Below are 27,184 nucleotides of genomic sequence, written 5' to 3' on the forward strand. Positions count from 1 at the left end.
TTTTCTTTATAAATTACCCAGCCCCAGGTATTTCTTTATAGCAATTCAAGAGTAGACTAACACAGTTAGAAATAGATTTTTTTTTAAGTCTAAAGAGCATAGCAAACATCAATATAAGGACTAAAGTATCTACTGTTCCTGTCTCATACCTGCTGTACTTCTGATAAGAACACCCTCTTTCCTGGGACCTCAAATATTTCGACAACCCCCATTCATTTTTTGAGATGAAGCTTAAACATGTCCACCTTTTAAAGCCTCTCTTGATCCACCCAAACCTGGAGAACTTCAATGATTGCATTTACATTGGCTCCTACCTTAATTATTGTATTTATACATGCCCCTCCCTCAGTGATTGCATTTACGCTGGCCCCAACTCAAAGACTGCATTTACGCTGGACTACACGTCTTTATGTCTAGCTGTCCCCCAGGTACCTGCTTTGTTCATTTCACATCCCAGCACCCATTAGAATGCCTCTCTCGTGGTAGGAACTTCACTCTAAAATCCTTTTGGGAACAAAGTGACTATATGGTTTGAAGAGAAAAAGAAAGAAATAAAGGAAGGAAGCAAGCAAGGCAGGAAGGATAGAAGGGAGGAAGGAGCAAGAACATTAAGAATGTTCAAGTTGGCCAGGCAAGATGGCTCACGCCTGTAATCCCAACACTTTGGGGGGCCGAGATGGGTGGATCACCTGACATCAGGAGTTCAAGACCAGCCTGACCAGCATGGTGAAACTCCATCTCTACTAAAAATACAAAAATTAGCTGGGCATGGTGGCAGGAGCCTGTAATCCCAGCTACTTGGGAGGCTGAGGCAGGAGAATCACTTGAACCTGGGAGGTGGAGGTTGCAGTGAGCCGAGATCGCAGCATTGCACTCCAGCCTGGGTGACAAAGTGAGACTCCATCTCAAACAAACAAACAAAAAGAATGTTCAAGTTATTATATAATAAGTGATTTTAAATATTAATAACTGAAATTTTACTGAGGTACACATTTTGTTCAACTCAAGTTAAAGGCAGCACAGTTTAGAAAAAAAAGTTACTGAGCTATGAAAGCAGAAGTTTTGGTTTTGACACTTGACTTTCCTCTCTGCTTACCTTGCTACTTTTCAAGTTTTTTTTTATCTGTTAACAGATAAGGGATTGGACCTCATCTGTAAGGTCCTTTCCAGTTCTTTTTTTTTTTTTTTTTTTTTTTTTTTTGACAGAGTTTCGCTCTGTTGCCAAGGCTGAAGTACAGTGGTGTGATCTTGGCTCACTGCAACCTCTGCCTCCCGCATTCAAGAGATTCTCATGCCTTGGCCTCCTGAGTAGCTGGGATTACAGGTGTGTGCCACCACGCCTGGCTAATTTTTGTAATTTTAGTAGATACGGGGTTTCACCATGTTACCCAGGCTGGTCTTGAACTCCTGACCTCAGGTGATCCACCTGCCTCAGCCTCCCAAAGTACTGGGATTACAGGTTCACACCTGTAATCACCATGCCCGGCCAGATCCTTTCCAGTTCTAAAGAGTCACGAGAGCAAGCCAGAGTAGAGTGAGCCCTGAGTTGGCTGTTCTCTTTCTCTTCATCCACCATGCACTATGAAGAGTCTACTCTAGGCCACATCCCGTGCTAAGCCGGGAAGCTAGATTGTCAGATAGAAGAATACTTTGACCTTTAAGGCTCACAACCCAGTGGTGAAGCAGACAGGAAACAGAGAAGGCTTCCTTTTGGATATATGCAGGGGACGCGTGGAGTCCACACTTCATATGGCCTCTGTTGGCATCAACTCTCTTCACTGGACCCCCCAACCCTCGCTCTGCTGTCTGGCTTCTGCCCTAGCTTTTGTGCCTTGTACATGAAGTATGTGTTGGGTGAGTAAATAAATGTGTGGATTGTCATGATGGAGACATGACCAGGGAATTCTGAAAGCAGGGAGGAGGGGATCCTAACCCAGTCTGGACCCAGGAGATGAGGGGGAGAAGTGATGAGAAAAGGTTTTCTGGAGGGGATTTAATGATTAGGATTAGCCAGGCTAAGTGTTTGCATAATGAAGCTTCCAGGCAGTGGACACAGGCCAAGGTAGATACAGCTGGTAGAGGCCCCCAGTAGTCCAGTATGGCTGGGGGTAATGTGTGAGGCAGGGAGGATGGCAAATAGGAGGGAGGGGAGGCCTTAAGCTCTACTGTGAAGAACTGGTATTTTCTCCTATAGGGTGTAGGTTTTAGTATTGAGTGAGGCAATCAAGTTTGTCTTTTTTTTTTTTTTTTTTTTTGAGGCAGAGTCTCACTGTGTTGCCCAGGCTGGAGTGCAGTGGCACCATCTTGGCTCACTACAACCTCTGCTTGTCAGGTTCAAGCAATTATCATTCTTCAGCCTCCTGAGTAGCTGAGATTACAGGTGTGTGCCACCACACCTAGCCAAGTTTGTCTTTTAGATAGTCTACTCCCTACTTACCCTGTGTAGTATGGATTTGAAGTGGACAAGACTGGAGGCAGGAAGGCTGTCCTTCGGAGGCAGTACTAGGAAGGATGTAAGAATTATGGGGGAGGGTAAACTGGGCAGAGTTATTGATCATGCAGACATGACAGACAAGAGAAATATTTAGAAGGTGAAACCAACTGGATTTTGTGTCACGTAGATGTGGATGGTGTAGGAGAGCAGTAGTCTAGGGTTATGTGATGGTTACTTTTATGTGTTAACTTCACTGGGCCATGAGGTGCAGACTTTCGGCCAAATGCTATTCTGCGGGTGTCCCTGAGGGTATTTCTGGATGAGATTAACGTTTGAATTGGTAAACTGAAGAAGGCAGATTGCCTTCTCTAATGTGGGTGGGCCTTGTCCAATCAATCAGTTGAAGACCGGAATAGGACAAAAAGGAGGGAGCTCCTCTGGCCTGACTGGTACTACTGGAGCTAGGTCAAGCAGTCATTTCTTGCCCTCAGACTGGAACTACACCATCTACTCTCCTGTGTCTCCAGCTTGCCAACTATGGATCTTGAGACTTCTCAGACTCCACAGTTACGTGAGCCAATTCTTTTTAACTCCCTCACTTTACGCACACACACATGCACATGCACATGCCTACTGGTTCTGTTTTTGGATGATGGGACTACTAACTGAGCTAGGGAATGGAGTAGGAGCTGCAGGTGGAGAGGAGAAGGTGGTGAATGTAGTCTGAAGTGCCTGTGGCAGAAGATGTTCAGTAGGCAGCCGAGTCTACATGCCTGAAATGCAGGTGAGCAGAAGTGGCTGCAGATACGGATTTGAGAGTCAGCAGAATATTGGTGACGTCTGGAACCATGAGGAGGGATGTGATCACCCAGGTGAGTGTGCAGAGTGAAAAGTGTGGATCTTTTCCCCCTGAGGACATCTGCGACAGCAGTACCCAAAGAACAGCCAGACAGAGAAGATTTCAGTGGGTTACAAGTGAATGGGAGCAGAGGACCTGGAGCCTGTGAATGAGGACTACCCTTTGGAGAGCTGTAGGTAAGAAGAACTTGCAAAAGATAAGATGATACAAAAGAAAAAAATGTTTTAAGATGGTTAGATGATAGGGGAAGACATAGGCTCTAGAATGCGGAGGGGCAGGATTTGGGCATGTTTAAAGGCTTTTGGAAGGGGAATTGTATAATGGGAGCATGACAGGTGAATCCAGGTCTCCAAGCATGAATGATGGAGTCAGGGGCACAGGAACACAAGGGAGACTACCTGGATGGGACAGGCTGGAGAGATGTCATGATAGGAAGTAGACATTGATATGATTTGGATGTTTGTCTCCTCCAAATCTCATGTTGAAATGTGATCTCAAAAGTTGGAGGTGAGGCTTGGAGGGAGGTGTTTGGATCATGGAGGCAGATCCCTTATAAATGGCTAAGTGCCATCCCCTCCGTGATAAGTGAGTCTTAACTCTGTTAGTTCACAAGAGAGCCTGCTGTTTAAAGGAGTCTAGCACTTCCTTCTTTCTCTCGCTCTGTCTCTTGCCATGTGACATGGCTGCACCCCCTTTACCTTTTGCCATGAGTGGAAGCTTCCTGAGGCATCACCAGAAGCAGATGCTGGTGCCATGCTTCCTGTACAGCCGCAGGACAGTGAGCCAAATCAACCTCTTTTCTTTGTAAATTACCCAGGCTCAGGTACTCCTTTATAGCAACACAAAATGGACTAACAAAAACCTACATATGCCAAGTTCTACAATAATAAAACAAACAAACAAAAAAATCAAAACACACAATGAAAACTTTATACTATTCTTCAAACAACTCTAGGAATCATTTTTTAGGTAGACTAATAATGTAACTTAGCAAACCAGGTCACTTTGGAGAGAAAAGCAAACATTATTAGTAAGTCCAGACAACAGGCATAAACATAGATTGTCCCAGGCCAACTGGAATGTACGAAGATACTATTTTTAGATCATTGTTGCTTTTTGGTAAAGTAATCAAGGAGAATTTTCTATTGCTTTGGTTATGTAAATCTCTTGAAAAAGTTAATTCTTGCCAGGTGCAGTGGCTCATGCCTATAATTCCAGCACTTTGGGAGGCTGAGGGGGAGCAGATCACCTAAGGTCAGGAGTTCGAGACCAGCCTGGCCAAGATGGTGAAACCCTGTCTTTACTAAAAATACGAAAATTAGCCGGGCATGGTGGTGGGCACTTGTAATCCCAGCTACTCAGGAGGCTGAGGCAGGAGAATCACTTAAACCCGGGAGGTGGAGGTTGCAGTAAGCCGAGATCGCGCCATTGCACTCTAGCCTGGGCGACAAGAGCAAAACTCTGTCTAAACAACAACAACAACAACAGCAACAAAAACCCCTTAATTCTTAGACAAGTATTTCAGAAGTATTTCAGAATATTTTGGCAGCTCCCTGTAGAAACTGGTCCCTCTGTTACCCCAATCCAATAACCTTAAACATAAAACCTTTCTCCCAGAGACAGCTTCACACTTGATGATTCCCCCAGTGGTCACCCCAGCTTAGTAGTGTCTAGCAGTGACAATCCATCTGCCCATTACTTGCAGTCTGTCATCAATTTATTTAGTCCTCTCTTTTCTCTTCATTTCTAACCAGCATGAGGGTTTAGTTGCACAACTCCATGTATACCTGGTGGTGTTGGGGCCCATGGTCTTTGCTTTATATGATGCCACAGACTGGAAAGCACTTTGAGCAAGCCCGTAGGCTTGTTACAGATGACAGGACACCTGCCTTTTCTGTTGTGTGATAACCTGATGTTCACTATTGATGCATTATTCATTTTGATGGCATTTGATGTTGTTTTAGCATGAATGGATTTTTTTTCATTACAATGAATAGTAATTCCATTTTTCACTTAGGAGGCTAAGTACTATCGGGGCTTTTGGGGATGAATTGCTCTGGTTAGCAAAGAGAGACTACTTATGAGAGGGGGCTCCCTAAATAAGGAGTGATTAGAGTCTCCTTCAATGTCATGGAACTGACTAGCCTAGGGAGGCCCAGAAGAGACAAGGATTGAGAGGTTCGTATGGACTCTCCTTCCTAGGGATAGAAGGTGATGCCACTCCTGTTGCCTGGTATAGGCACACAGAGCTCTGTTGTCTTCTGGGCTTGAATCTGGTTTTCTCCATCCATTGGTTCTTTCTCCCTGTCACTTGCTCAGCCATTCCTCAGCTCGGATTACCACTGACACAGAGATCTGGTATAGGAGGAGTGTGAAGGGCCCTTTCAGGAACTTGTTTTGGGGAGCTCAAGATTCTATATACTTTTTCAATGTACCTGCACTAATTGACTATATGAATACATTTACATACTTGTACATTTCATTTTACATCTGAATATAATATGAAATTATGTTGGAGAGTTTTTTTTTCTTGTGCCAATTCAAAATCTACTTTATTTATTTTTACAACAAAAAGGAGAGATTATTATTCCTTTTGACACAGGATCTTGCTATGTTGCCCAGGCTGGTCTTGAACTCCTGGCTCAAAGGATCTTCCTGCCTCAGCTTCCCAAGTAGCTAGGATTACAGGCATGAGCCACCATGTCCCAGAACTGTGAGCCAAATAAACCTTTGTTCTTTGTAAATAACCCAGTCTGTGGTATTCTCTTATAGTGGCAGAAAATGGATGAAGACACTGCTCTAACCCTAGAATCAGCTTCTTCTCAAGGAGCCCTGATTGTTTTGATTGGAGAATTTTATTAGAAATCAAGATTTGTGCACTAGGTGTGTTGTTGCTACTGGGGTGTCATTGCTTCTAGAACCTTTCAGTGGACAGAGCTAGGAAACATATGTATGCATGCTAACCCAGCTTATCTGTAATTATTTGTGTGTGTGTGTGTGTGTGTGTGTGTGTTCATAATGATGTCTCTGATTCTACTCCAATACCACTTAATTCATTCTAGCCTTCATGAGGGTGATTCTTCAGAAATGAAAGATCGGAAGTGAGAGAGTGAGAAAAGGAAATATCAGTGCAGAATTAGGTCATATAGAATTAGAGGAAAATATATTCACTTATTACAGAACTGAAAGTAATCTTGGAGAACCTCACACATTGTCACCCAACTTGTTTATTTAACTGGTGAGAAAACTGCGATTCAATGGGGGCTATTCAGGGTCTTAGAGCTAGTTAGCAGCAAAGACTCCTCAATCCAAGAAGAGCTTCTTTTGCACTGGCTATAGGATGCAGTCTCATTGGCTAGGCACTTTTCTTTTGAGGGCAAATAGATAAGGAACTGCCCAAAGATTTCAGACAGAGGTGACAGCCTCAGTTTTTATAATGCTCAAGGACTGCCCACAAAGTGACCAAAGTGATTGAGACACAATATTTTTCCCTCAAAAGCTTAAAGCCTGATGGAGGAAACAGAATCCATACAATGTGCAAGAACTCAGATAGAAATGGCTTAGACTGGGTGCGGTGGCTCACGCTTGTAATAACAGCACTTTGGGAGGCCAAGGCGGGTGGATCACTTGAGGTCAGGAGTTTGAGACCAGCCTGGCCAACGTGGCGAAATCCCATCTCTACTAAAAATACACAAATTAGCCGGGTGTGGTGGCAGGCACCTGTAATCCCAGGTATTTGGGAGGCTAAGGCAGGAGGATCACTTGAACCTGGGAGGTGGAGGTTGCAGTGAGCTGAGATCGCACCATCACACTCCAGCCTGGGTGACAGAGCAAGACTCCACCTCAAAAGAAAAAGAAAGAGAGAGAGAGAGAAAGAAAGAAAGAAGGAAAGAAGGAAGGAAAGAAAGAAAGAAGGAAAGAAGGAAGGAAGGAAGGAAGGAAGGAAGGAAGGAAGGAAGGAAGGAAGGAAGGAAGGAAGGAAAGAAAAGAAAGAAAGAAAGAAAGAGAAAGAAAGAAAAGACAAAGAGTTCTGGGTGCACAGAAGTGTGATTATTTGTGCCTTGGCAGGTGGGGCAAATTTGTCAGGGTAGGATTTCACAAGTGAAACCCAACCCAGATAAATTGAGGAATTCTCCCAAGGTAACTCATCAAGAAGTGTGGACGCCAAATATTTTTGCACACACAGGACAGCCTCTCTTTTTAATAAGGTGAGAGCTTTCCTGTGGCTTTATTCACGAGTCCATGAATCTCAGTAGTTTTCACTCTATGCAGCATTTTGCAAGGTGGAGTGGAAAGCATTTCACTTTGCTTTTGCTGTTTTCAAGATGTGTCACATGGCATGGCAGCCAGATAAGATACTGTTGGGGTGCTTTCTCTGAGTGACTTCCCAAGCTTACCTGGCTTGCTCACAACTTAGAGCTCCCAGTCCTGGGAGGCAGACAGTGGAAAACTCAGAAAGAGGTCAGAATTTTGGGAGCAAGATTTTTGTAGGGAAAGACGGAATCCCTTCAGAAACTACTGATGGGGTTAGGGGATGGAAACCAACAACAGTCAGTTGGTCGAGTTTATCTCCTTAGTACAGGGTGAGATGGCTAAGCTGAAGTGGGTAGTTTGAGATAGTTGGTTGAGCTGCATACTGGGGGAGTGCCTGACTCAAATCCATGTTCTTACTATTAGCCACTAGGGGGCAATAGCATGCTGAGGATGCTACTCAACTTTGAACCTTAATATGATTAATTTTAGAGATATGTAAGCTTCAAAATCTTCAAATATTAAAGTTAGATAAACTTTTATTTGGGGCAGAGATGTTCACAGCATCATGGATTCATTTAAAAAGCAAACGAGTATGTTAAAAAAAGATTCACTTTTTTTTTTTCAAAACTGCATTTACTTACCACTTGTTAGGGATATATAAAAATATACAAAATAATAATATTAAAATTCTTATTAGATTAATAGCATGCATTCTATTATGGTTGTGATCACTACTCTTTGATTTGATGGGATTCATTTCCATATTTCTATATTACTATAAAGCAAATAAAAGAACAAGTAAAATGTGTCCATTTCAAATACCTGAATTTATTTTACGGAAAAACAGAGTGTAAACAATACCTTTATTCCAGAACCCTTCAAAGCATTTTATTTCTCCTAACTTCTCTACTATCCTTAGTCTCTTTGATTTTTTCTCCTATTTGATATTATCTTAATTAAGACTCTTTGGGTGGCAAATAACAGCTACCAACTCAATCCAGCTTAAAGCAAAATAGGGGAGTTTATGATAATATTTCACATGTTGAGGCTCAGAAAACAGTACTCCAAAATGAAGGCCTCAGAAGCAAAAGTGTTTCTCCAACCTCCTGCCCTGCTATCTCTCGGTCCCATTCTCCCCCAGGCTAGCCATAGAAATTAGGATTCCCCTTCCCCAGGGTGAGTCAGAGAAACCAGAATCCCTTTTCCCCAAAGCCAGCCATAAACCTAAAAATATTACTCTTAACTTTCCCTCTACCTTTCTGTGCAAAAACTAGCCGTGAAAAAATTATCTGACCAACGCTGTTTGACCTTAAGTCATAAGACCCCCATTCCAGAGAGGGCCCTGCCCCACACCCCGAAGGAAGGAATGCTGCTCAGAAAGGCCAAGAAGAATCTAGGCAGACAGGCCTTGCAGGATTACCCACCTCTGTCTATTAGCATAAAATCATATTTCTACACAGCTGTCCGTACTTTGTTGAACCTAAGCATAAAAATGGACAATTTCTCCTGTATCTTTTTTTTTCTTTTTTTGAGAATGAGTTTCACTCTTGTTGCGCTGTTAACCAGGCTGGAGTACAATGGCCTGATCTCAGCTCACTGCAGCCTTCACCTCCCGGGTTCAAGCAATTCTCCTGCCTCAGCTTCCTGAGTAGCTGGGATTACAGGCTCCTGCCACCATGCCTGGCTAATTTTTTGTATTTTTAGTAGAGACGGGGTTTCACCATGTTGCCCAGGCTGGTCTCAAACTCCTGACCTCAGGTGATCCACCCGCCTCGGCCTCCCAAAGTGCTGGGATTACAGGCATGAGCCACTGTGCACGGCCCTCCCCTGTATGTTTGGGTCCTCATTCTGAAGGCTCCCAAGGAATACATGTTAAATAAATTTGTATTCCTTTTCTCTAATTAATCTGCCTTTTGTGAGTTGATTCATCAGCTCACCCCTGGCCCCTACACAGGTGTGACTCATAGAGCTGGAAAGCAGGGCCATAGCCAGAAAAAGTATAGATTGAGGAATTGGGAAGCTACTGAAGACCAAGTATTCATTCTCTTGGTTATTTTCTCAAGTCAGACTGTTTCTTGTCTGAACCTTCCTATGTTATTCTCTTGCTGTGAACAGTGTGCATTTCTCCTCTGTGCAACTTGTTGAAAGGGCTACCCAGAGCTCCTGGGATTGCAGGATAACATGATCATTCTGTTTGCAGTTTTATCAGGAACCTCCATACTGTTTTCCAAAGTGGCTGTGCTAATTTGCATTCCCACCAACAGTGTACAGGGGTGCATTTTATCAGCAGCCTCACCGACACTTGTTATATTTTATCTTTTTTGTAGTAGCCAGTCTAACAAGAATGGGGTGATATTGCATTGTGGTTTTGATTTGCATTTCCCTGATAATTAGTGATTTGGCGCAGTTTTTCATCTACCTATTGGCCATCTCCATGTCTTCTTTTGAGAAATGTCTCATCAGGTCCCTTGCCCATTTTTCAATAGGGTTGTTTTCTTGTTGCCAAGGAAGGAGATGTCCCTTTTGCTCTGGAAAATCTCTGGATGGCGTCAGTCCTCTCTTAGTTACAGGGAGTGGGAAAATATAAGTGAATAAAATACGGAGTCCATTTCCTAGTGTATTTGCTTGATGACGCAGCACAGCTGTCTCAATACAGCATCTCGAGTGAAACAATAAATCGAGATTGTTTTGTTAAGTGGTAAAACTCTAAATAAAGAATCTTCATCCTCACTAGTACTTAGAGAGCATAAAGGCACATCAAAAAGGATATGCTGTTTGATGGAGATAAATAGGTACTTAAATATATTATTATAATTTTGGGGAGGGGTTATCTCAATAAAAGTCACATCATAAGTTGAATCTGAATGTATGAGGTGGTTTTGTGTTTTAAAAGCCTAAAGACTTAGTTCATTACAATAGGTTTTTGTTGCCTTTCTTTCTCCTGTTGTTTTTTTTTTTTGGCTTATCTTTTTCATATCTTCTATTCATGTGTCTTCCAAATGCGTTAATTGGTGTCACCAAAAGGTCTGTTTTATTATCACCCTCTGCTTCAACTGACATCATATATCTCTTTCTCAAAATCACAATTTCTAATTCTATTTTCAGATATGGCAGTAATTTGATTATTTGTTTTGTTTTGGGGCCTGGTAAGAGACCTCAACAGTTACTTTTAAATTGACCCATTTACCCTTTAATCATCATTTCTTCATAAGAAACCACACAAATTCAGAGTTATTATGCCTCCTATTTTCATCATACGACTGCATCAAACATTAGTTTTCCCATGGTAATTTTGCAGATTGTTACATTTTGTTATCTCAGAATCTTGATTGTGTTACATACTCTAATGAAACTCCATGTGTATCTGCAGCCCCTAATTTCATTTTTTTATATGATTTAGGTTTAATTTTATTACCATTCTGGAAACAGATACAAATTAGAGGAAAATTAGAAACAAAATTGGCACAACAGGTTCTCAATTTCATGATGCATTAAATTTGGGGGCAATTTATCACAAGTGGAAAAAGTTTAGGTAGTGGCAATGATCACATAACTAAATGAGAGCTCTTGAAGAAATATTATTTTATCTTTAAGGCCTAGTACAAAGAAAACCCATCTATTCACCACCCTTAATAGAATTCAGTACATGAATCATTGTATCTGTCACTAGGTCCAGATAACTGTCTGCGGGCACTTCAATAGCTGCAGAAATTTTACCTTCTCTGGCAAATTTCTGGGAAAATGAACACGAAGAGAGAAAATGTGTTACATTGTGGAGGGAAAAACTGTATTTCCACATGGATACTCTAGTTCATTCAGTAAATATCTATGATGATTCATTCCACTGTGTGTCAAGGAGTGTCCTTGGCACTGGAGATACGATGACAAACAGAATGACAAGGTTCCTATTGGGAAAGATAGACCAACTGATATTATATAATGAACAAGAAAAAAATTATAGGGCTGCGTGCAGTGGCTCACGCCTGTAATCCCAGCACTTTGGGAGGCTGAGGCAGGTAGATCACGAGGTCAAGAGTTTGAGACTAGCCTGACCAACATGGTGAAACCCTGTCTACACTAAAAATACAAAAATTAGTCGGGTGTGGTGATGCATACCTGTAATCCCAGCTACTTGGCAGGCTGAAGCAGGAGAATTTCTTGAACCCAGGAGGCAGAGGTTGCAGTGAGCCAAGATCACGCCATTGCACTCCAGCCTGAGCGACAGAGCGAGACTCTGTCAAAAAAAAAAAAAAAAAACAGAAATGATATACCATCTGTATAATCATATATGATACTTGTATGATTACACAATCATATATGTATAAAGTGGAGAATTAAAATAAGACGGTATTTTAGAGAGTAATTGAGTAGCCTCTTGAGACTAGCCGGCCAGGGAGTCCTCTGAGATGGGGCATTAGAATCTGAGAGGTAGAGAACACCAGAAACAGAAAGAAACAAATGCATTTCTGCAGTCAGGCACCTGCTGACTCCTGGATTCCATTAGGACAGAGTAAGCGCTTGTTCTCTGCCAACCCAGAATTCAGCGCTGTGGCTGCAACGAAAAGAATCCCAGAAGAGGGACTCATGCTGAACGCATTCTGGCTCCAGAGGCTTCCTCATTAAAATAATAATAATAAATTTTAAAATCCCAGGAGAGATTCAGGAATAAAAATGGAGAAAGTAAGACTTTAAAGTAAAATTATTAGAAATCCCCAGGAAGTAAAGAAGGAAAAAGAAACCAGAAAAAAAAAATCCTATCGGTTAATTAAGCCTTGGAGTGACAAAGAGATCTAGAGCTTCCTAAGATATGGAAATTTCTTGGCTTTGAAGAGTTGAGGGAGAAGAGTCATGAACAGTCTAAAGCAATTGCCCAGCGTCTCAAGTAGAAGGGCATGAAGAGGAGCTGGCAAGAATGTCTCCAGATGATGACACGTTTACAGGGCTTTTTCTGGGCCACTCATGTGGCCACACAGAGGCCAACGAGCCTGGCCCTGTCCTTATGGAGGGGCCCTGCACAGGATTTTGGGATAAGGATGGAAGGACAGTGTCTTTTCAGGTTCTCCCTGTGCGGTTTTGGTTGTCCTTCTACCTCCTGAGTTCCAGCCCCAGGCCTGTGGCATCCCTGTTTCACTTTGAGGGGTTGCTGTGGGCTCCACCAGGCATGAGCTCCATGGAGGATCCTCAGGTACCCAGATGGGAAACCTGGAACAGGAACCCTCCATGGTAAGCCCCCTGCCTGTTTCGTTTTCCCCAGCAGCCAGCCCTCAAGCCCTCTGCAGCAGTGGTCCGCCTCTTCTGATTCTGATTCAGATTGTGAATTTAGCAACAACTAGAACCTGGACCCAATTCTGTCTGAAATCAACAGAATAATATATTCTATATGTTGGTGCATGACTCTTCACCTAACCCAACAGAATGAGAGTAAAATGTGAAATAAACAAAACATAAAAAGTAAAGAATCTGAGATGTGAAGAGAGAGAAGGAAGGAGCCTATGGGAAAGGTCTCAAGCTTAGTGAGTTACAAGGAAGCTGGTGTGGCTGGATGGTGACGGTTGAGGGCACTGGGCAGGGGGTGAATCTAGTGGGTGTGGAGAGACTAGAAAACTAGTTTTGTGAACTTCTACTAAATACCACATTGTTAAACAGGATTTGAGGAATTTTGTTTGGGCTGAGGTAGGAGAATTTTGGGGGCTGAGGTAGGAGAATCGCTTGAACCCAGGAGGTGGATGTTGCAGTGAGCAGAGATCCTGCCACTGCACTCCAACCTAGGCAACAGACTGAGAGACTGAGACTCCATCTCAAACAAAACAAAACGAAACAAAACACAACCCAAAAAACAATAACATTGCTGAACAGTCCGAAGAAACAAAGCGGAAGGAAGCAATGGCATGGCATCTTCAAAGAGCAGACAGAAAACAACTTCCAACCTGGAATTCTGGATCCAAGGAAAATATCCTTCACACATGAAAGTGATATACAAACTTTTTTTTTTTTTTTTTTGAGAGGGAGTCTCACTCTGTTGGCCAGGCTGGAGTATAGTGGCACAACCTCCGCCTCCTGGGTTCAAGCGATTCTCCTGCCTCAGCCTCCTGAGTAGCTGGGACTACAGGCACGTGCCACCACGCCTGGCTAATTTTTTGCTTTTTTAGTAGAGATGGACTTTCACCGTGTTAGCCAGGATGGTCTTGATCTCCTGACTTCGTGATCTGCCTGCCTTGGCCACCCAAAGTGCTGGGATTACAGGTCTGAGCCACCGCACTTGGCCCAAACATTTTTGAATGAACAAAAAATTGAAAAATTCATTGCCAGGCTACCCACTCTAAAGGAAATATTAAAGACTGTCCTCCAGGCAGAGGGAAAATTAAGCCAGATAAAAACTTACTTAGAGATGTAGAAAGAAATTAAGAACAAGGCCGGGCGTGGTGGCTCACGCCTATAATCCTAGCACTTCGGGAGGCCAAGGTGGGCGGAGCATCTGAGGTCAGGAGTTTGAAACCAGCCGGGCCAACATGGCAAAACCCCATCTCTACTAAAAATACAAAAAATTAGCCGGGCATGGTGGTGGGTGCCTGTAATCCCAGCTACTTGGGAGGCTGAAGCAGGAGAATTGCTTGAACCCAGGAGACAGATGTGGCAGTGAGCTGAGATCTCGCCACTGCACTCCAGCCTGGGTGACAGAGCGAGACTCCATCAAAGAGAAGAAAGAAAGAAAAAGAAAGAAAAAAAAAAAAGAAAAAGAAAGAAAAGAAAGAAAGAAAGAAAGGAGGGAAGAAAGAAAGAATATGTAGGTAAATCTAAATGAATAGTAACTATATAAAACCTTATAAAACAGTGTAAATAATGTCTTGTGGGGATACTTATTATTATATATTAGAAAATACATATTCAGATACATACAGTCACTATAGTTGCTTGTAGGGATACATAATATTATTACATATTAGCACATATATATTATACGTATAGTCATTAAGCTTAGACATTGGCAAGAGGTACTTTTCCCTGGGCCCTGAACTCTGGCCTTATTTCAGCCATGCCCTACCTTATAGGATGAGGAATCCATGGGGTCCAGGGAACATGCCCACCTGGAGCTTTTATCACCCCATCTGGAGCACAGTTAGGTATCTGAGACCTCAGAATTTCCCACTCAAAATGATCTGATTATTCTTCCTGGCTTGCGTGGGCCCTTTCCCTGGCTCCTTCCTTCCAAGGGCAAACCACACTGCCAGTACCTAGCACCTAGGAGGGGACATGTGGAGGCTGTTTGCAGCCAGTGTCTGCAGAGTTGGGTTGTCCATATGCACATGCATGAGGCCCTCACAGTGTTAGAGCTGGAAGTGGGAAGAGAAGAAGGATGACTGAGCATCAGTTACCAGAGGCTATCTCTCTTGTGCCATACCATTTTAGCACAGAACTACAGAGAGCTCTAAAAATTCTAGAATTTAGAATTTGAATTTGTCCCTTCCAGTTGTCATGAAGGATTATTGGTAAATGTAGAAAATAGCACCCATTTTATTCAATAGTTTGTTAGCTTGGTTTATTCTTTAAACTATCTAGACATATGGTGTGTAGGTCTCCATCTGTACTCTTTGTCTGAGCCCCAAAATTTGTTAAGGGGCGGGTCTCTCTACATAGAATTAAAATATACAAAAACAGTCGAGCACAGTGGCTCATGCCTGTAATCCCAGCACTTTGGAAGGCTGAGGCGGACGGATCATGAGGTCAGGAGTTTGAGACCAGCCTGGCCATTATGGTGAAACCCCATCTCTACTAAAAATACAAAAATTAGCTGGGCCTAGTGGCACGCGCCTGTAGTCCTAGCTACTTGGGAGGCTGAGGCAGAAGAACCACTTGAACCTGGGAGATGGAAGTTGCAGTGAGCAGAGATCGCGCCACTGCACTCCAGCCTGAGCGACAGTGAGACTCCATCTCAAAAAAAAAAATATATATATGCACACACGCACACACACACACACACACACACGCACACACACAAAAACAATAGTCCATAATTTGGAATGGTGATAAATGGAGTTAAAGGGTCCTAAGGCAGTAGCATGTCTGAGATGAGGTAAAAGCGCTAATATACATTGTTTTTTTCTAAGTTAAAGATGTTTGAGGCTGGGCACGGTGGCTCAAGCCTGTAATACCAACACTTTGGGAGGCCAGGGTAGGAGGATCACCTGAGGTCAGGAGTTCAAGACCAGCCTGACCAACATGGAGAAACCCCATCTCTACTAAAAATACAAAATTAGCTGGGCCTAGTGGCACGTGCCTGTAATCCCAGCTACTTAGGATGCTGAGATAGGAGGTTCGCTTGAACCTGGGAGGCGGAGGTTGCAGTGAGCCAAGATTGCGCCATCGCACTCCAACCTGGGCATCAAGAGCGAAAAAAGAAAAAAAGATGTTTGTTGTAATATCTAAGGTATCCACTAAAATAATAGGCTGATAATGTATAGTTAACAAGCATTGAAGAGGGAAAATAAATTAAAAAGTAAACAAATCCAAAAACAGGCAAGAAAAAGTGACATAGTTAAGGCGAGAAAAACAGAAAGCAAGTAATAAGATGTTTAAATGGTGTATATCAATAACTAAATTAAGTGCAAATGGAATAAATGCCTCAGTTAAAGCCAAAAATTGGCCAGGGGTGGTGGCTCACACCTGTAATCTCAGCATTTTGGAAGGCTGAGGGAGCAGGATTGCTTAAGGCCAGGAGTTTGAGACAGCCTGGGCAACATAGTGAAACCTTGTCTCTATGAAAAATTAAAAAAATTTAGCTGGGCACAGTGGCATGCACCTGTAGTCCCAGCTACTCAGCAAGTTGAGGCAGGAGGATCACTTGAGCCCAGGAGTTCAAGGCTGAGTGAGCTATGGTTGTGCCGCTGCACTCCAGCCTGGGTGACAGAGTAGGACTCCATCTCCGTCTTAAAAAAAACAAACCCAAAGGTTCTAAGTCTGGATTAGAAAATCTTCAACAGGCTGGCCGTGGTGGCTCATGCCTATAATCCCAGCACTTTGGGAGGCTGAGGGGGGTGGATAATGAGGTCAGGAGTTTGAGATCAGCCTGACCAACATGGTGAAACCCCGTCTCTACTAAAAATATAAAAATTAGTTGGGTGTGGTGGTGTGCTCCTGTGATCCCAGCTACTCAGGAGGCTGAGGCAGGAGAATCGTTTGAACCCCGGAGGAGGAGGTTGCAGTGAGCCGAGATCACGTCACTGCAAACCAGCCTGGGTGACAGAGTGAGACTCTGTCTCAAAAAAAAAAAAAAAAAGGAAAAAAAAGAAAAGAAAAACAACAACAACATGCTGTTTACCAGAGATATTACCTAAATATAAAAATACAAAAAGGTTCAATGTAAAAGAATAGAAAAGGTACAGCATATAAACATTAACTAAGAGAAAGTTGATATACCTGTATTAATATAAACAAAGTCAATGTTAAGAAGCATCATTAGAGGTAAAGATTATTTATTAATCATAAAAGTTTTCATCCAGAAGCTATAACATTTCCAGAGTCTTATAAATGACATAATAAAATTAATAGAAATGAAAGTAAAAGTAGACACTGCTTGAATGAGAATGGGGGCTTTTTAACACACTCCTTGTCTGATAACTGAACAAAAATCAGTAGACCTGTTGAAGATTTGAACAACGTGATTAACAAATTTGACATAATTGATATAGATAAAAAAAGCTATACTCATCTGGGCATGGTGGCTCATGCCTGTAATCCCAGCACTTTGGGAGGCTGAGACAGGCAGATCACCTGAGGTCAGGAGTTCGAGACTAGCCTGGCCAACATGGTGAAACCCCGTCTCTACTAAAAATACAAAATTAGCCGGTTGTGGTGGCACATGCCTGTAATCCCAGCTACTCGGGCGGCTGAGGCAGGAGAATTACTTGAACCCGGGAGGTGGAGGTTGCAGTGAGCCATGATCCTGTCATTGCACTCCAGCCTGGGTGACAAGAGCGAAACTCTCAAAACAAACAAACAAACATCTATAATCAGTAATTGTGACATATACATTCTATTCAAGTACACTTGAAATGTTACCAAAAGTAACTATATGTCAGACCATAAAGCATACTTCATCGCGTGGAAATTATACAAAATATGTTCCCTGACCACAGTGGAATTAAGTTAGAAATCAATAACAAAAGGATTCAATAGAGCAAAAGCATTAAGGTAAGGATATGTATCACAGACAGTAGCAAGGGGCCCAGGGCATCAAGCCCAGGCTTTGACTGTTCTCTCCCTGTAAGGACTCTATTAGACACACATTTCTTCTCCAGGAACAAAACATGGATGAATCTTACAAAATAATCCATACTGTATGATTCCATTTGTATAAAAATAGGCAAAACTAATCTATGGTAGACAATGATTATCTTTGGAAGGTAGGGATGGAGTAATGATTAAGAGAGGGCCAGAGAGGGGCATACCGGCAGCATTCTGATTCATGCCCTGGGTAGTGATTCCATAGGTGCGTTCAGCTTGTTATAATTCATCAAGCTTGTGATTTGCTGTATAATATTATACTTGAAAAGAGTTTTTTAAAAACGAAGCAAACACCTACAAGTTCACAATACTTTTTTTTTTTTTTTTTTTTGAGGCGAAGTCTTACTCTGTTGCTCAGGCTGGAGTGCAGTGATGCTATCTTGGCTCACTGCTAACTCTGCCTCCTGGGTTCAAGTGATTGGTCCTGCCTCAGCCTCCCGAGTAGCTGGGATTAATAGGCAGCACACCACCACATCTGGCTAATTTTTTAATTTTTATTTTTTTATTTTAGTCGAGATGGGGTTTCTGCCAAGTGGGCCGGGCTGGTATTGAACTCCTGCCCTCAAGCAATCTACCTGCCTTGGCCTCCCAAAGTGCTGGGATTACAGGTGTGAGCCACCATGCCCAGCCACAATGCTATTTTAAAAGAGAGAAAGAAAGAAAGACTTATTTGGCAACCTTCTGAAGTAACTAAAACATCAACTCCTTAATTTAAAAATTGACAACTAACAGGAAAAACATAAGCAGTTAACCTGCTTTCTTGTAGATTGTATTTCAGTGTAAGTAAATCACTCTAGTTAATGAGGAAAAGTTTTTCTTTACAAATAATTTCCAACTAATAAATGTGGAATTAATGGCAGAATTAGATAATCACCAACGAGTAACCACTAATGAAATAATTCAGGCAAAGGTCACGGTGTGAGTTATCTATTGCTGTGTAACAGATTACTTCAGAATGTTGCAGCTTAAAACAACAAACATTTATCATCTCACGGTTTCTGTGGGTCAGGAATCAGGGCATGGCTTAACATGGTGTCCTGGTTCAGTCTTTCAACACTACACCCAAATGTCAACGAGGGCTGCAGTCATCTCAAGACTTGAGTTGGGGAGGATTCACATACAAGCTTACTCATGGGGTTGTTGGCACATTTCAAGTTCTTGCTGGCTGTTAGCCAGAAACAACAGGTACTTGCCACATGGGCTTCTCCACAGGGCATCTCCCAAGATGGCAGCTGGCTTCTCTAAGAGCTAGCAGTGAAGAAGAGAGCAAGAGAAGATGCCCAAGGTGGAATCCACAGTTTTTTGGTAGCTTATTGAAGTGACATCACATCACCTCTGCTGCACTCTATTCTGGAAGTCTTAAGTCCAGACTAGAGTCAAGATAAGGAGATTACACAGAAAGTCACAGAAGGCAGCAATCACAGGGAACCTCTTAGAGGCTGCTATAAAAGTTGATCATATAAATTGGATCGTTCTTGTCATACGAACTAAATGAGAGTTGAGGGGCCAGGAAAAAAAGCACCAAGACACATAACATTGCTCCAAGAATGTCATTCTCTGCAAGCCTGGATGCTGAAACGACCTGCTATAACCTAAAACCAGTTGTATCTAATGGTTACCGGAACAACCCTGCTTAGACTCTAAGACTAGTTTTAGCCACCATGGTCACTCACCAATTAGAGCTTGCCAGTTCCCCAGAACTTTGCTAGTGCCAGTGAACTTTCTTTCAGAACAATATGTGACATTTCTTCTTTTTATAAAACCTGCAACCTTCTCTTTGTTCTTTGGACATACTGAAGACCACCTGGTCTGTGTGTGTATGACTCAAATTCCAATTCTTGCTTCCCAAATAAAATGTTTTAAATTTAGGTATGTGTTTCCATATTTTATTTGACTTCAACATTGCCTACCATCATCATCAAAGGATGGAAGCTATTAGATGAAAAGTTGATGGGGACTTTATAAAACAGGGGCATCAGACTGTCATCACCTGAATCCTTTACTCAATCTTAAACTCACTAAAAGAACAATAGACATTATTTGCCTTGTACTGTGAAGCAATCTGAAGTACATAGCACCACCTAATGAGGTACTTTTTCCAAAAAGAGGTGAGCTCAAAACCAGTCAAGTCTTTAACAGACATCCATTTTATAAGAAATAAATCTATCAATTTATTTCTAAATAAATATATATGATAGAAGAACAAGTTAAAGGATACCATGAGGATACAAATCTAGAAGGTGGGACCTTCTACATGTCAATGCACCTATTTCTTCAGTAAGTCAATTGCATGAAAAAAATGAGGAATTGCTCTAGACCAAAAGAATCTTAAGAGACTTATCAAATGCAATCTTCAGACCTTGTTTGGATACTGATTCAAACAAACCAACTAGAAGAAGATAATTTTATGATAATAAGGGGTGACTTTGAATATAGATACAAAGATGGTACTAAGGAATTATTATCTTTTAGTAAATAATGCATTGTATTTATGAAAGAAAATGTCCATATTTTTCTGAGATGCAAACAAAAGTAACAACTGAGACATGGGGCCTAAGATTTGCTTTAAAGTACTTCAGCAGACAAAACAAACACAACAAAAGGAACAGATAAAACAGATGTGGTAAAATCTTAATAACTGTTGAATCTAGATTATGGATATATGCAAATTCATTGTAGAATCCTATTCGTTTTTATGAGTGTTTAAACATTTTCATAAAAACAAGAAAAGATAGCAGGAGTGGATGGTTTTATACCTGAGTTCTAGCTAGACTTCAATATTTCTAATATTGTTGAAATATCTGTGATCTTAAAAAAGATGAAAAACTCCCCAATTCATTTATAAACCTAGCATAACTTTTAATAAACTGTTTTTTGTGTTTTGTTTTGTTTAAGAGACAGGGTCTCACTTTATTGCCTAGATCAAAGTACAGTGGCATGATCATAGCTCATTGTGTTGTGCCCAGGGGTGTTTAGAGAAAACGGCCACACTTTGAGATGAATTAAGAGTCCTTTATTAGCCGGCGACCGAGAGACGGCTAACGCTCAAAATTCTCTTGGCCCCGAGGAAGGGGCTTGATTAACTTTTATATCTTGGTTTAGGAAGGGGAGGGGGGTTTAGTTAAAACAATTTTATAGAAGTTAAGTAGTCAAAAAGTTAAAAGAATCAATGGTTACAGGAAAGTAAACAGTTCCAGGTACAGGGGCTTTAAGACTATTACAAGGTGATAGACGCGGGGCTTTGGGTGTTATCAATCAGACGAATTCTTGGGGACTGCGGATATAGCTTGCCACAGTATCTTATCAGTTAATTGCATTCTTGGATGTGCTGGGAGTCAGCTTGCACAAGTTAAGTCCTTGAGGAAGGGGCTGCCAGTGAAAGAGCCAAGATGGAGTCTGTCTGGTTCTCTTAGCTAAGGGAGAAACAAGGCCAGGTGAATAAGGAAAAAACAAGGTTGGGCATTACATTCCCTACTTGTGTTTTTGGGGAATCAAATCATTGATTCCTCAGTTATGACAAGGGGGTTATATTGAGTCCTAAGATACATAAGTTTGACAGAAGCTATGCGCTGTTTTATAAAATTAAGAAACCAATTTAATATAGAAGGCCCAAAGATTAAACTTAATAGTGTGATGAGGAGAGGTCCAGCTAACCCAGTGATTAAAGTAGTTAGCCAGGGGTTCCAGTTGAACATGCATTGATACCAGGGGATGTTATTTTCTCATTCTTGTTGGCGCTTATCTAGATTTTCTTGAACCTTTTGGAGTGTATCTTTTATAACTCCAGGTTGATTGGCATAGAAGCAACAGCTTTCTCCCAGAGCTGCACATAATCCTCCTTGAGAGAGGAATAGCAGGTGTAAGCCTCGGCAGTTTTGAAGTACTACTTCAGCCAGAGACTCTACCTGGAAATGTAGTATATCTATGGCAGACTGGAGGTTACTTAATCAGCATCCACCTGTTGAGACAAAGACATTAGTCCAGTTTCTCCTTGAACCAGGGCAGCCGTACCAATGGCTGCTGACCCAGCTATGCTAAAACCAGCCCAGAGGGGAACCAGTAGTGGGGCAGCTCGGCACAACCTGGGATGTAATTTGGGGGGAGCGATGAGGAGTTGTCCTTCTGGTCCACTGTACACGTATACCTCGGGAAGAATATGAACTAACACGCACAAGAGAGGTCTTTGTTCAGCTCCATTAATGCAGCGAGTGAGACCTGAGGTGCAGGCCAACCAGGTATTGTTAGGCGCTTGGTAAGAGACTGAGGTACTTATGGAAGTAAGTAGGGACTGATTACACATAGCCTGGAAAGGAGAAGCAGACAAGTTATACCCGGTACTAATCAGACAGGAAGTGTTTCCAGACACATCTCCTAGTGTGAGAGCATGGGGTCGTGTATGACAGGATAGAGGGCCACGTTTAAGAGTGGCTTCTACTCCTAATCCTACATAATAAGGAGGTTTTGCTTTTAAACATAGCCAACAATCTTGGGCTAGTTTAGGCTGGGTGAGGTTAAGGAAACGATGTACCCCACCTAGTATAGACATTAGGTTGGGTTGAAGATGATGTCCTTGTAGCCGGGGCTTAGGAAATAAGAATGGTGGAGGAACAGTTCAATCAACTTTGTCAGGGTGTTTCTGGAACATAGGGTCACCTAGATCAGTTAAAGGCCCGATTGGCTTAGGTGGACTCCATGAAACCAAAATTTTCTTTTGGATGGTGAACATAGTTCCAACATCAAATCCTGAGATACAAAGTCTCAATCCCCATGACATGCCATAATATCACTGAGCTGAATTAGGGTCATGGACAGTTACAGTAAGGGGATTACAATTCTTTTCAGTACATGATTTAGGACGAGAAGCATGACTTATGGAAAGAGTTGAAGATCTAGTTGATCCCCCAGAGTAGGTGGCTAAAGTTACACATGTCCAATCAGGGCAGAAAAACTGGTAAGTATCTCGACAGCTAGCATCAGGATGATTTCCAGGACAGGGGGTAAAAGTCAACATTTTGGAGTCCTTTTTCTGCACTTTTGGAGTTTCCACATCCAGTTTGGCTCCCAGAGTGTCCAAATCCTGCTGCAAGGTCGACACTTCCTGATCCTATGACTGGTAAGTTGTGTTGTTCTTCATGGGTGTGAGCTGGCTCTGGGAATAGTGCACATAAATCGACTGCAAAGGTGACTTCCTTGGAGGTACCGGCCCTCCAAGTAGTGTTGGCGAATACACGTCCTGTTGTGAAAGAGGTGAAGAGGAAGGAGTAGGAAGGCACAGAGGACATAATAGGCGAAAACAAACAAGAGAAGTAAATGAAAGGAATTAATCTAATTTTCACCCGACTTAGGTGCAGTTTTAAGGGGCCTGATCCAGGCTTGGGGACCCATGTTTCTGTCTGGGCTTTGTTGGCTTTTTTGATGCGGGAGTAATGAATCCAAGCAAGAATTCCGTCCACCTTCAGAGCTGTTGGCGTCATGAGGATAATGGTGTGAGGTCCCTTCCAGGCAGGAGTGAGTCCTTCTCTCTGGAACATTTTAACAAACACCAGGTCACCTGGCTGGAATGAATGACAGGGCCCCGTCTGGTCAGGAACTGGGTTGGGACGGGCTTCTCGAACAAGAGGTAGAATGATATCTTATACCTGTTGGAGAGACTGTAGGTACTGCAATAAATTTGCTTGTGATATTTCTGCCAAATGGACATCTCTGAGCTTAGGCAAGATAGGTGGCACCCGCCCATACATAATTTCAAAAGGCGAGAACCCAGCCCGATAAGGGGTGCACCTTACTCTAAGTAGGGCTAAAGGAAGGAGACTTACCCAATTTTCACCGGTCTCTAGAATTAATTTTGTAAGTGTTTTTTAGGGTGCGGTTCATGCGTTCTACCTGTCCAGAGCTCTGGGGTCAATAGGCACAATGGAGCTTCCACTGAATGTTCAATGCCTTACTGACTGACTGAACTATGGATGAGGTGAAGGCAGGTCCATTATCAGACCCTATGGCAGCAGGCAACCCATATCGAGGGATGATTTCATTGAGTAAGAACTTAACTACTGTGTTGGCAGTCTCATTTTTGGTAGCAAATGCTTCGGTCCAACCGGAGAAGGTGTCTACTAATATTAAAAGGTATTTGTACCCAGCCTGGTGTGGCTTTACTTCTGTAAAGTCAATTTCCCACTTTTCTCCTGGTGAGTTTCCTCGGAGACAGTGACCTGGGCTGGGTTTAGGACCTTGCTTGGCATTTACCTGGGCACAGGCTGTGCACCGGAGAACTGCTTGATCTGTTAGGCTTTGAAGAAGGGGGATCTTAAAGCGGCTCCGGAGGAGCTGGGCTAATTTTGTCCCACCTAAATGGGTGGTAGAATGTAGGTGACTGACTAAAATTTCTCCAAGAGCTCAGGGTATGAAGATTCTAGAGTCAGGAAGAATCCACCAACCTTTCTGATTTTTATTTGCTTTAAGATCTGAAGCCAATTTTTCTTCTTATGTTGAGTACGTGGGGTTGTCAGGCAGATCTGGCTGTGGAACAGAAACTGCAGGCAACAGGTTTATAGGCATGACTGAAAGTCACGCTGCTTCTCGAGCTGCTGAATCAGCTTTCTGGTTACCACGGGCAATGGCCGTGTTTTCTTTCTGATGTCCTTTACAATGGATTACAGCCACCTGCTGAGGAAGACACACAGCTTCAAGCAGGGCTAGAATTTCTTCTTTGTTCTTGATAGTTTTTCCTGCTGAAGTGAGTAACCCACGTTCTTGGTATATGGCTCCATGTACATGCACAATAGCGAAAGCGTACCTGCTGTCAGTGTCAATGTTAATACGTTTATTCTTACCCCATTGGAAAGCCTGAGTGAGGGCGATCAATTCAGCTTTCTGTGCTGAGGTGTTTGCTGGTAAAGCCTGAGCCCACAACACATCTGTCTCTGTGGTAACAGCTGCACCGGCCTTTCATATCCCCTGCTCGGGGAAACTGCTGCCATCTGTGAACATGGTGGCATTTGCCTTTTCCAGGGGCACATCAGTAGTTTCCAACAGTTCCTGACAGTCGTGGACAGGAATATTGGAATCTGAATCTGGGAGTAAGGTAGCAGGATTTAAACACCTTGTGGGAGAGAAAGTCAAACGAGGCTGATCCAACAGTAAACTCTGATATTGTAAAATGCGAGCATTTGACATCCATTTACCTGAAGCACTTCGTAGTAAAGTCTCTATAGCATGAGGAGCTGTAAGGGTTAAATTCTGGCCCAGAGTTAACTTATCAGTTTCTTGGACTAGGCTTGCTATAGCCGCTACAGCTTGCAGGCAACTTGGCCATCCAGAGGCCACAGGATCCAGTCTCTTAGATAAATAAGCCACTGGGCGTCTCCAAGGTCCTAAAGTCCGAGTAAGCACCCCCTTAGCAACTCCCTGGCTCTCATGGACAAACAGATGAAACGGCTTTGAGATATTTGGGAAGGCCAAAGCAGGGGCTTCAGTTAAAACCTTTTTCAGGTTTTGAAAAGCCTGTTCTTTGGTGTCTGTCCAAATCAGTGGGCCGTTACCTCTTGTAGCAGTATACAAGGGCTTTGCAATCTCCGCAAACCCCAATATCCAGAGACGACAGTATCCCGCGGCCCCCAGGAATTCACGTACCTGTCTCTTGGTGGTGGGAGTGGGGATTCGCAGGATGGTTTCTTTCCAGGCACTGGTGAGTGCTCTTTTTCCTTGGTTTATCTCGTACCCCAGGTAGGACACTCTGGGAAGACAAAGCTGGGCCTTTCTGGCTGAGACTCGATACCCGAGCTCCTGAAGGAGGTAGAGCAGGTCCCTTGTGTGTTGCAGACAACTGTCCATAGTTTCAGTAGCTATCAAAATATCATCAACATACTGAAGAATAGTACAGTTAGGGTGACTAGCTCAGAAGGGTATAAGATCTTGCTGAAGAGCCTCCCCAAAAAGGGTGGGGGAGTTTTAAAACCCTGAGGTAACCGAGTCCAAGTCAGCTGGGTGGTGTCTCCTGAGCTGGGATCTGTCCATTCAAAAGCAAAGATCAGCTGGCTTTTGGGGGCCAGAGGAATAGCAAAGAAAGCATCCTTTAGGTCAAGGACAGTGTATACTGTATGTTCTGGTGGCAGCAGGCTGAGTAGAGTATAAGGATTGGGGACGGTTGGATGGACAGTAACAGTCTGTTTATTAACTTCCCTTAAGTCTTGTACCGGCCAGTAGTCATTTGTTCCAGGTTTCTGGACTGGCAAAAATGGCATGTTCCAGGCAGACTGACAAGGTGTAAGTATGCCAGCTTGTAGCTGTTGTTGAATGTGGGGATTAATCCCCTCTCTAGCCCGCTGACTCGTGGGGTATTGCTTTACCTGGACTGGTATGGCAGTGGCCAAGAGTTCTACAACCACTGGCGGATGGTGTTTAGCCAGTCTGGGAGGGTTTGACTTGGCCCACGCTCGGGGAAAAAGTGTAAGTCCAACAGAAGAGGATTAGTATTTTCCTCCGGTGTTTGTGATGGTGAAACCAGAAGGTATTCTTCTGACAGGGGGGTGGTTAGCAAGAGTTGGGCAGTGGGGGAAGTTGCATTTCCTAGTGTGAGGTGAGCTTGCTGGGCTGAGAAAGAGATTGAGGCCTGTAACTTACGGAGCAGCTCTCATCAAGGAGAGGAAAAGGACACTCTGGAACCACAAGAAAAGAGTGTGTCACTCTTTTCTGTCCCAAGCTCACTTCTCAGGAGTGTGTGACAGGATATTCTTGAATAGCTCCAGTTGCCCCTTGTACAGTCACGTTTTTATTTGAGACACTGCCCAAGGGAGTCTGCAGTACCGAGTGCTCTGCCCTGGTGTCTACTAGGAAATGTACAGGCTGGCCCCCCACTGTAGCAGTTACCATGGGCTCCTGGGGGCCAAGAGCGAGGGAGCCCTGGCCTCGTCAATCATCAGGCTCCTCCGCTGCGGTCGGGGTGAGGACCTTTTTCTTTTCTGATTTTTCTTTTGGCAGTAGTGGGCATTCCTTTTTCCAGTGCCCAGTCTGCTTGCAATAAGCACATTGGTCCTTTCCTAGAGGGGCCCGTTCACCTTCTTTACCTTTTTGGCGGGAACCCCAGGTTCCTTGGCCATTTTTCTGGAATGAGGGCCTTTCCTTCCTGCTTTCCTGGATAGCCGTCACCAAGATTCTTGCTTGTCTTTTATATGCTTTATCAGCGGCTTTTTCAGCTGTCTGTGTCACTTGTTTTTGTTTTTCATACTCTCGATTGTCAAAAACCTTCTGGGCTATTTCTAAAAGCTGACTGATATTCATCCCAGCAAACCCCTCCAGTTTCTGGAGTTTTTTTCTAATATCTGGGGCTGCCTGAGCCACAAATGCCAAATTAAGAGCAC

General features: G+C 43.0%; 1 protein-coding gene across 1 annotated transcript in view; it reads right to left on the reverse strand.

Moving 5' to 3' along the window:
• Positions 1 to 11,681: 11,681 nt before the first annotated feature.
• The window catches only part of CUNH9orf153 (chromosome unknown C9orf153 homolog), a 60,535-nt gene continuing 45,032 nt past the window's right edge, over positions 11,682 to 27,184 (reverse strand). Inside the window, exon 5 of the transcript XR_009215311.1 lies at positions 11,682 to 11,781. The gene's annotated coding sequence lies outside the window, so the exon portion shown is untranslated. The remainder of the gene's footprint in view (positions 11,782 to 27,184) is intronic.

The sequence above is a fragment of the Hylobates moloch genome, unplaced genomic scaffold, assembly GCF_009828535.3.
Source record: "Hylobates moloch isolate HMO894 unplaced genomic scaffold, HMol_V3 SCAFFOLD_10, whole genome shotgun sequence".
Classification (NCBI taxonomy): Eukaryota; Metazoa; Chordata; class Mammalia; order Primates; family Hylobatidae; genus Hylobates; species Hylobates moloch.